Source organism: Dermochelys coriacea, chromosome 1, assembly GCF_009764565.3.
Source record: "Dermochelys coriacea isolate rDerCor1 chromosome 1, rDerCor1.pri.v4, whole genome shotgun sequence".
Classification (NCBI taxonomy): Eukaryota; Metazoa; Chordata; order Testudines; family Dermochelyidae; genus Dermochelys; species Dermochelys coriacea.
This window is the reverse complement of record NC_050068.2, coordinates 158,541,608-158,551,300: the sequence shown is the minus strand read 5'-3', so window position 1 is coordinate 158,551,300 and position 9,693 is coordinate 158,541,608. Positions and strand designations below refer to the sequence as shown.

The following is a 9,693-nucleotide window of genomic DNA, read 5'->3' as shown; positions in this document are numbered from 1 at the left end:
TTCAAGCCTAAACTTGTTGATGGCTAGATTATATCCATTTGTTCTTGTGAAACATATCAATCAAACAACATGCACGCTTGGCTTTGATCAGCAAGCTCAAGTCTAAAGGTGGGTACCTCTTCCCAAGGAAGAATTTATTTAAGTATTTAAACTGACATATTAGCGACAAAAGTCCAATTAATTACAACCTGGAAATAAACTCTAATGGAGACTTCTCCTCTCACACTCCCTACCCTAGATCAGATGCTGGTGGGCATGCTGGGCTTCTCCTCTCCCATTCCTACCACTCTCAGCTCCTTCCTCAGCCCCTTCCCACTCTTCTTCTCTTTTGAAGAGCACTGCATCCAACTCTTCTCTCCTCTCCCATTCAATGCTGCTGTTAACAACCATCCACCCAACTCCTCCCCATTAGCCTTTCTATCTGATTTTGACTCCTGGCTCTTTTATTCCTCTCCTCATAATATCCCACATTTATCTTTGGTGACTACAGCTCCTATGACCCCATCCCATCCCACCTCCTCACTTCCCTCATGCTGACCCTCATTTTTTATATTACCCTTGTCCTCAAACTCTCTCTCCTCTGGTTCTTCCCCTTCACAATACAAACATGCCTTAGTCTCTCCCAACTTAAAAATCTCCCTTGACCCCCACTTACCTTCTTCAATTACTATCCCAGCTCCCTTCTTCCCTCCATTTCTAAGCACACTGACACAGTCTACAATTGCTATCTGGAATTTCTCTCTTCCCATTCCATCCTAGACCCTGCTCCAGTCCAGTTTCTGGCTCTTGCACTCCACTGAAATGTTTCTCACTAAAGCCTCTAATGATTGCTGATCGCTTTCTAGCTAAAGCTCAGAATCAGTACTCCAGTCTCATCCTCCTTGACCTGTCAAGCACCTTCAGCACTGTCGATCATGCTCTTCTTTGTCAAACTTTGTCCCCCGTTGGCTTCTGTGTCTCTGTCCTCTCCTGGTTGTTACCATACCTCTCTAATTACTCCTTCAGTGTGTCTTTCAGAGGATCCTCTTCATCCTCCTTCCCCTCCAGCTTTCTGAGGGGTTTCCAAAAGGCTCTGTCCTTGCTTCCCTTCTCTTATCCCTCTATGTCTTCTTTCTGGGTAATTTCAGCTGCAAACGCAAATTCAGCTACCATATCTCAATGCTGACAATTCACAGATCTACCCCTCTAATCCAGATTTGCCTCCTTCTGTCCAAAGTAAAATCTTGGCTCGTTTTTCTGGTCTCTTCTTGTGGCTGGCCAGCCAGTTTAAAATCACCATGGCCAAAATGTAACTTTTAATCTCTTTTCCCCAAGCCCTCCCAGCTATCTCCTTTCTCAACCACTGTGGACAACATCACCATCCTGACTGTCCCTCAGGCCTGAAACGTGGGCATCATCTTTAACTCAGACCTCTCTCTTGGTCCTCATCTCTAGGATTTATGTACATCTTGCTCATTCTGCCTGCATAGCATTTCTAAAACAGGGCCTTTCCAGTCCATCCACACAGCTAAAACTCTTATACAGACACTCATCATTTCACATCTCAATTATTGCAACATCCTCTTCTTTGACTTTGACAAATGCACTCTTGCTCTACTTATATCTGTTCAAAATGGTGCTGCAAAGTTAATTTTCCCAGCTCATCACTTTGACCATACTACTCCCTCTTTCCTTTTTGGCAGTAGATATCTGATCTGTCCTACTCTGCTTTTGCTCATATAAAAAATTAAAGCATTTCCACCTCAATGAAGTTTTCATATGGATGTCATTCAGTTGTTCTTTGGCACCTGCTCCCAAATACTCACATCTCTCAAATAGGTTCAGCACCAGTGGCTCTTGGGAGCATCCCACTAGGTCAGAAAATTGTTCTTTTAGTTTTGCTACAGTATCAGATTTGTAATACATGTATGGTCCAAAATGATATCCCAAAATAAACCAGTTATGCCCCATAAATATCATTGTTGACAAATGGGATGAGTTTTCAAAACAGATCTATCATGATATTTAACTCTGACAAATCATAACTCCATATTCTTTAATGCAGAGCTGCAAAGCCATATCTCAAAAAATACTGCTAACAACACTGAATTCAAGGTGCACTGCCAAACTGCAGTGCCAAATAATCTTATGTGCCCATAATTCTCTTTGAAGTCATGAATGCAAATGAATATAGGATTGGACCCACTGTAGTTAGAAATAAATAAAATAGACAAGTATAAAACTACTGGCAAAATAATTGATTGATCTTTGTGTTCAACAAAAAAAATTGCTATTTCATCAGTTATTTTAGAAGCTTCCTATCATTTCACCACATGAAAACAATTCACTTCTTTCTGCAGCAGTAGGGCTATCCATTTCTCACTCTCTCATGTCTGGGTAAACAATCTGCTGCTAAGTGGTCCTAAGTTTGTGGACAGTTCCAACTGAATGACTGCAGGCATGCATCTGATTTAGAACTGCTGATTGTTTCTTTGGTATCAGTACATGGTGATGCAGGATCTAGGGAAAATGTTTCTGTTGCAATTACTTTAATTTATATGATTGTAGTGCACAAACAGTGTGTTTTTCAGACTTTAGTATAGCATCATGTGTTTATAAAAACTAAATCAAGCCAGACACATTTGACTGATTTTGTTATTTTTTTTGACAGAAAAATGAACAGAAAGTAAGAAGGGAAAACAATAGATGGAGGACTATGAATAAAATGGAGTGTGACAGTCTTTGTACCCCACACAGGCTCTGAATGGGTGAATATGGGGCTGATAGACCAATCAACCCATCTGGTTGCACCTGGAAGGCTGGCCAGACCCAACTAAACTTGAGTTACAGCTGGGGAAGGAGCTGGGTAGTTAGTATAAAGAAAGGAAATCTGAAGCAGAAAGAAGGTACTATCAGGGTCAAAAATGGATAAAGGACACATGTAACAAAAAATTGAGAGAACTACAAATTTTTAATCATGGGAAACCAAATTAGAGCTGGACAGTTATTCCCCCATTTGTGGAGTTGGAATTGTATGAAAAAACAAAGGAAAGAAAAAAAATCTTACATTATGATCAATGACATTTCTGAATTTATTTATGAAAATGGGGCCAGCTTTATCAAGTCAATCCAGATTCTATGGATCAAAAGATGACAGTGCAAGTAAAGTGGGAACAGCTTTCTGTATTCCTAGTCTTGGAATCCAGAAATCTACAAGGATATTAAATTATGTGACCATTCTCATGGCTGAACTAATGGGGAAAATGTTGGCACTAATCTGGATAAGAGATATGCAATCAGCTGCAGCTGTCATTTTATCTGATTCCTTGTCAGGCATTATGACAATCGGAACAGGTATTTTGGAAAGCAGAAATGCCATAAGTGAAATAATGTTCCTAACTACAGAATTAAACCAAGCAGGTATCTGTGTAACAATAGCATGGATTCTTGTGCATATTGGAATATCTGGAAATGAGATAGATGACAAAGAAGCAAAACAAGATCTAAAAATGAGAAGATGGGTATCAAGAAACTCTTAAGCAGACAAGAATTTTAAAGTATGGTCATGAAGGAGCTTGGAAAGGAATGGCAAGAACAATGGACTAAGAAAGCAAAAGGATGAAGTTTTTATGATGTATGCTCAGAAACAGAAGATAATACTATATTCCACAGTCAGGGTAGAAAAAATGAAGTAGTCATTTTTAGTGTTAATATTTAATGCACAATGACCTACTAAGTTAATTGTGTTAAAGAGACATAAAGATGTGCTGTGTATTGCGTGCAAAACCAAAGAAACTGTTGATCATATTCTATGGTATTGTGGGCAATATTCTATGGAAAGAAAGTTTCTTTACAAAAAATTTAATTGACTTGAAATCAAAGATTTTTCCCTAAAAGGACCAATGAGAATGTCAGAAAAATGAAACAGTGCTTTGCTGTGTTTCCTTAAGAATACTAGACTGAATGAAAGGATATTAACAACATGGCAAAGAATGAATGAAGAAAGTTGTGGTCACAGCCTCATGTAATGAGGCTGCTCTGTCAAAAAAACAAAGACAAGGAAAGGTGCTGCAGGGAGAAACTCTGTAATCACTCTCTGGGACTAGAGAGACCAGGAGGATGAAGAAGGAAGGCCAGGGGGACAGTTGGCCCTGAGATCCTCTCTGGAATAGGGAAGTCTGGCACGAAAGAGATGAAGCAGCCCTGGGGGTGGAGCAGGTTGTGTTGGTGAGGAGTCCTGATAAAAGGGCAGGATCAGGACTTCCAGGAAGAGAGCCCTGGGAGGTGTTTAACTCAGGAACTATATAAGGGAAATGTAAGAGGTATGAAAGGTCAAACTCACGGAGGGCAAAAGTTGGGTTAAGTTATACTTTTGGTTTGGGATTTGTTGGGGGAATTCCATGGGGAGAGTCCTGTGAGTCCTGGCCCTGAAAGAAGGGTGAACTTAGAGAGTTCTGTGGGAGAGGCGTGCTGATAGATTATGGTAGGCAGAAGTCCTAGAAGGCAGCAGCAAGGAGTCAGAAGGAGCAGACTTTGATTGCTGGTTATTGAGTCCCTGGACTGGAACCCAGTGCAGAGGGTGGGCTTGGGGCCTGTGAAGCCTTCCCACTCCGAGAAGGACAGTTGAAAGCCCTGAGAGAAGGGATATAAGGACCACAGGGCTCAGAGTGAAGAGCTGAAGACCTTCTGTTGGACATTGGACTGTTATTTGTTCAGTTAGACTTTCTTTTACCCTGGATGGGACTAAAACGTGACTCAGCTAGAGGGCTGAGTCACGAGAAGAGGCCATCACTGCAGGACCAGTGACAGTTGGTAAGGGGTGGTACACAGGAGAGAACTGCTATGCCACACCCAGCCACGAGGGCATGCTCTAGCAGAGTTCACTCTTCCACATGGTATACTTTACACCCTCTGACACTCAGTTTAGACTCCCCAAGACCTAGGTACCTCTGCTCCACCTGTGTATAAAGGAGTTTAAGTTGGTGCTATTTATACACCGAGGAACCAGGACAGGTTGTAAATTACAGTAGACCTTATTCTAATTTACATTTTCTTCTGACTTCTTAATATGGACCAACTCAGATTCCCTTACACAAGAATGGAGTGGGTGTAAGAAGATCTAGGAGAGTCTGAGTACAAACTGCTCTAACTTACACATCCTCACAGGGGACGTCTGGATTTGGCCTGTGGTATACTTGAATTTTTATAAAGCATTTTATACAGTTTCTCACATAACTTACTCTTTGATGAGGTTGGATAGGAAGACTTCAATGTAGATCAGAAAGCAGTTGAAGGGCTGTAAATAAAGGGTATTTATAAATGTCACTATACTGAGTTGGAGAAGTTGTCTAGTGGGGTTCCACAGGGATAGGTGTTACTGCAATTCTTATTTAAAAGCTATAGTAAACTGGAAGAGGGAATAAACAGCACATTAATTAAATTGGCACAGTGAGAGAAGTACAATATGCCATTGAGGACAGAAATAACAGAAGGATAAGGAACATGATTCAACTTGGCAAAATAAAAGCATTGCCAACAATGATCCCAAACAGAGATACTCAAGGGAAGGAGAACTCTGTAAAGCATTAATATCAACAGAGATTTAGTGGTTTTAGGATCAGCAAATTAGACATAATGTCACAGTGCAATTTCCTGAGAAGTGGCTGCCAGTAGTGCAGATGCAGAGTGTGTCCTTTCTATCAGACAGAAGGCACTCAGCCTGGAGATGAAGATTTTTGGCTCTCGCCCCGCTACGTCAGGATTATCTTGCAGTTGGTTCCCCAGAAGAATCACAGGGAGGATAACAAAGAAAAGAGAACATGGAACTAGGCCTCTGCTAGACAATCCCGTTTTCCCTCCCACAGAGAACGTTGGACAGGGGGACCATCAGGAGAAATAACTATGCTGACTCTCTGTTCCCCTCTCAAGGACTCGGTATCCCAAGCAGTCCCTCCAAAGTCTCCCCTAGACTGAGGCCCCACCCTACCCCATCCTCTGTGCCTTCCAGGAATCTGTGTATTTTTGTGCCTCTCAGCAGGCCCTTGTGCCCCTTCCCCCTTTCCATTTTGTCCAAGATGGATGATTTGCTGGGGGGGAAAGACTGGGCTCAGACCTCAAAGATGTCTTCTCCTTCTCCTTTCCCTCCACCATATGTCCCCATCCATGGACTGAATGCTCCCTGGAGAGTTTCTCTTTAAGGCTGGGATTATTTAATGTCACACATGGACCAGATTTTCAAAATTACCCTCATGGAAAAGAGCAGTAGAGAATAAACATTCTGTTTTGCTCACCCTACAAGAGATGGGTAGAAGTGAAAAAATATTACCAGTGCATCCTTTTATCTATAAGATGGTTGAGACCAGCTTTGCATCCCCAGTTGGAATGGCCTATTGCCCAGGTGACCTACTGGTTGGATTTAGGCATTCAGGAGGTGTGGCTTTTACATGCTAAGATTAACTCAGCAGTTGCTTCCCATTCAAAGCAATATGGCCTATCTTTGGTCTCCAATATGTCTCTATAGGATGCCTTAAACAGACGGTGGAGTTGGCCATTCTGAGAACGTTCAGGCTAGGAAGCACAAATAGGCAGGACCACCTATGCCTCATGTACGTCTAGGGTGGCTTCTCAGTGGCTTATTGAGATCCAGGCTGAGAAAGAAACCTACTTTAGGCTTCCCAGGCTTTTATGCCTTAATCTCTCCAAGCATCTCCTGGAAGTCAATAGACTGAACAGCATGGTCCATTTCATCCACCTGGGAGGCAATAACCAGAGGCTTCTGTCATGGCATATAGAACTTTCTTTGAAGCTCAAATTCCTAGCTTTTGCCAATAGCAGGCAATCTCATAGTATCAGAAGCTCCAGGGGCTCAAAAGCAGTTACTTAGAAAAAAAATTTGGGGGGTTTGGGGGGCAAATATTTCACTTGCTGAAAAATGCAGTTTTGGTCACGTGGAAACGATTTGTGAATTTGGCACAAATTCACCATATAATTTCATCCAAGAAAAGAAAATTGGGATTAAATTCACAAAACAGCCAGAGGAGGAAGTATTGCTGCTGCCCTTTATAACTTTTAGACCAGTGGTTAGGGTCCTCGCCTGGGATAGGGATTAAAATTCCTGCTACCAGGTGAATGCCCTACATACCAAGTTGTTGGCTATACTGGGGTGAGTTTCTCTTAATCTCTCCTGTTGAAGCTTTTCCACTTTGTGTAAATAATTAACTATTCATTGGAGCAGGGACTTAAAGTTTTGGGTTTCCCACAGCCTCGGGGAATGCTACTGTGCTATAGAGTCATTCTCAGGCACACACTTTCTCTCTAGGTCCAATGATTATTCAAGTAGTAAAACAGCTTTAACAGGAGAGATTGAGAGAGAGACCCCATCCAAGATTAGCCAATAGTCAAGAGCAGGGATTTGAACCCAAGTCTCTCCCTACAAAGTGAGTGCCCTAATTACTGGTCTAAAAGTTATGAGGGAGCACGGGGCACAGCACCTTCTCCTCCAACCATTCTGTAAATAGAGCCCTTTAAAAATGCCTGGCAACAAAACATTTCAGCTGAAATGACATGTTTTGTTTGACCTGAAATGGATTATTTCAAATTGCTGAAAATTTTGGATTTGGTTAGATTCAAATTGATTTCCTCCCTCCCCCCATTTGTTTTCAGAACTGCCAGCAAACTGTAAAATCAGTTATTCACCCAGATCTGCTAAAAGGAAGGTCTCTAAACCGTAGAAGATGCCATGTGGAAGAGGCATGAACATCAACCTAATGTTTGTTATTCTCTCTCTTTAGATACAACAGATGTTACTGTTGTGTTGGTATTCCAAGAAGGATGATCTGCTGACTGGTCTGGATTTCTGGGTTTTAGTCTAGTAACAGCCTTGCAAAAATGAAGCATATGACACTAAACTGGAGTCCTGTTCTTCTTTCTCTTTTACGTAATCACTGCTGCTGAGGTATCAGTATCAAGACAGTAAGTCTCTTGTTACTTATTTGCAGATATTTCCCTCCTGACTCTCTCTTCTTCTCTTTCCCCTCCAAAATTAAACATTCTCCAATAGAAGGAGAATTGAATGTCTTAGGAAATAGGTAATGGAACAGTTTTTAACCCCTAGGTCACCAGTTCAAATTATGACCAGGTCAGTAACCTGAAAGGTCTGATGATTTCATGGCTGTTCAATTGTTCATGGTGTGTAGAATGAATTGTTGTTGGTCCATTTTCTATTAGGCAGGTGTCTGCATCTCAAAAATCACTATAATTGGCACACTTCTTGGCAGTCTAAGCAAGGAGGCCAAGGACTGAACTAACACAGAAACACAGCTATCTGCTCAGTCTGCACTGTTATCCTTCCAGAACAAGATTAAAGCACATTGGTAAGGTTGCCTGGTGAATGAAGTAAAAACTAGAGCAGAAGAGAGTGAGGATACAGATAGGTGGTTTTCATAAAATTCCTGTGGAAATTTCCTCCAATTCTGTGAAACTACATAAAGCAAATTTCCATGTCTGCAGTTCCTGAGCAGTTGACGTTCTATTTGAATGTGGAACTTGTTTAGAAGTTAAGCCTCTTAAAAATATATTTGTCCACCCAGCTGATATAGTGGATGCGACATCACAGGCTCAGGGTACTGGTTCCTCCTAGAGCCCGTGAACTACAGCTACTACCACTAGCCACCCAGTCCCCTATTGTGGTTTATGGAATAAAGTTGCTTTTTTCTCCCTGTAGTTAAGTTTACTAATATCTTTCAGAACAGTAACCTCGGGCAGACCTATGAAATTATTTTTGGAATCTATTATGCCCCTGTTAAGGATGACACTTTTCTTGACTTCTAGCTATTCTTTACGCTTTTCTTTTCTTTCTTAATTGCACTTGCTTCTTTCTATTTGTCCCATTCAAATTTCTCCTGAAACAAAGGATCTGAATAAAATCAGAAAAGAAATAAATAGTTTCCTGCTTGTGCCATTCTGGCTGTCAGGTTCAGTGAAGAACCAGGCCAGTACTCAGCAATGGCAAAACTGCACAAGCTTAATTACTTTGGGGTGCAATTCAGGTCCCTATATTTGCAGTCAGAGGAACCTCCACATGCAGATCTCTCCTCTCCCCTCTTGAAGGTGGAATAAGCACTCTTCCTTCCACCCCACTCCCCCGTACCCCACACAGGATGCTCTGGGGGGACTTGAGGACTGAGTAGGTTGAGGGGATCTGGGGCACCTATGGCTAGAAGGAGGCCCCACTAGTGCAGCTCCATTAGAGGCATGTTACCAGAGTGATAAGAGATCAAAGCTGGTGTTGATGCTTGAGAAGCTGAAGGGTTTCTGTGTAGGTTTCAAAACCTGTTCTGTAAGAAGCAAGCCTTGCCCCTCTAATGGGGCAATGTTGGAGAAATTTCAGTAGGAGTTCCTTGTGGAAATTTCCTTCCCTTCAGTCTCCTCCCCCATATTTTACCATGGAGAGGGTGATCTAGCTCATTCCCAGCCATGATAGCTAAAGATAGTTGCACCATTTGAAACTCACAAAATAAAGATAACCTTAAAAAACTCAAAGATAATTGTGCACAAGGGAAGCAAGGAAGAGATTAGAGGGACCAACTCTGAGCACTCACTACATACGATACCTTTGAATATCAGCACAACATATTGATTATGGTTGTGGGGTTTATTATATCATGAACCCACCTATCTAAGGTACTCTGTGACCTATTTTTTCAATTACCTAAT

The 9,693-nt window shown here is 41.7% G+C and overlaps 1 protein-coding gene across 1 annotated transcript in view; it reads right to left on the bottom strand.

Moving 5' to 3' along the window:
• Positions 1-2,193: 2,193 nt before the first annotated feature.
• Positions 2,194-9,693, bottom strand: part of ZBTB21 (zinc finger and BTB domain containing 21) — a 41,122-nt gene continuing 33,622 nt past the window's right edge. The window contains exons 3-4 of the transcript XR_006278448.1: positions 5,220-5,275; positions 2,194-2,499 (exon numbers count right to left, since the gene is read on the bottom strand). The gene's annotated coding sequence lies outside the window, so the exon portion shown is untranslated. The remainder of the gene's footprint in view (positions 2,500-5,219; positions 5,276-9,693) is intronic.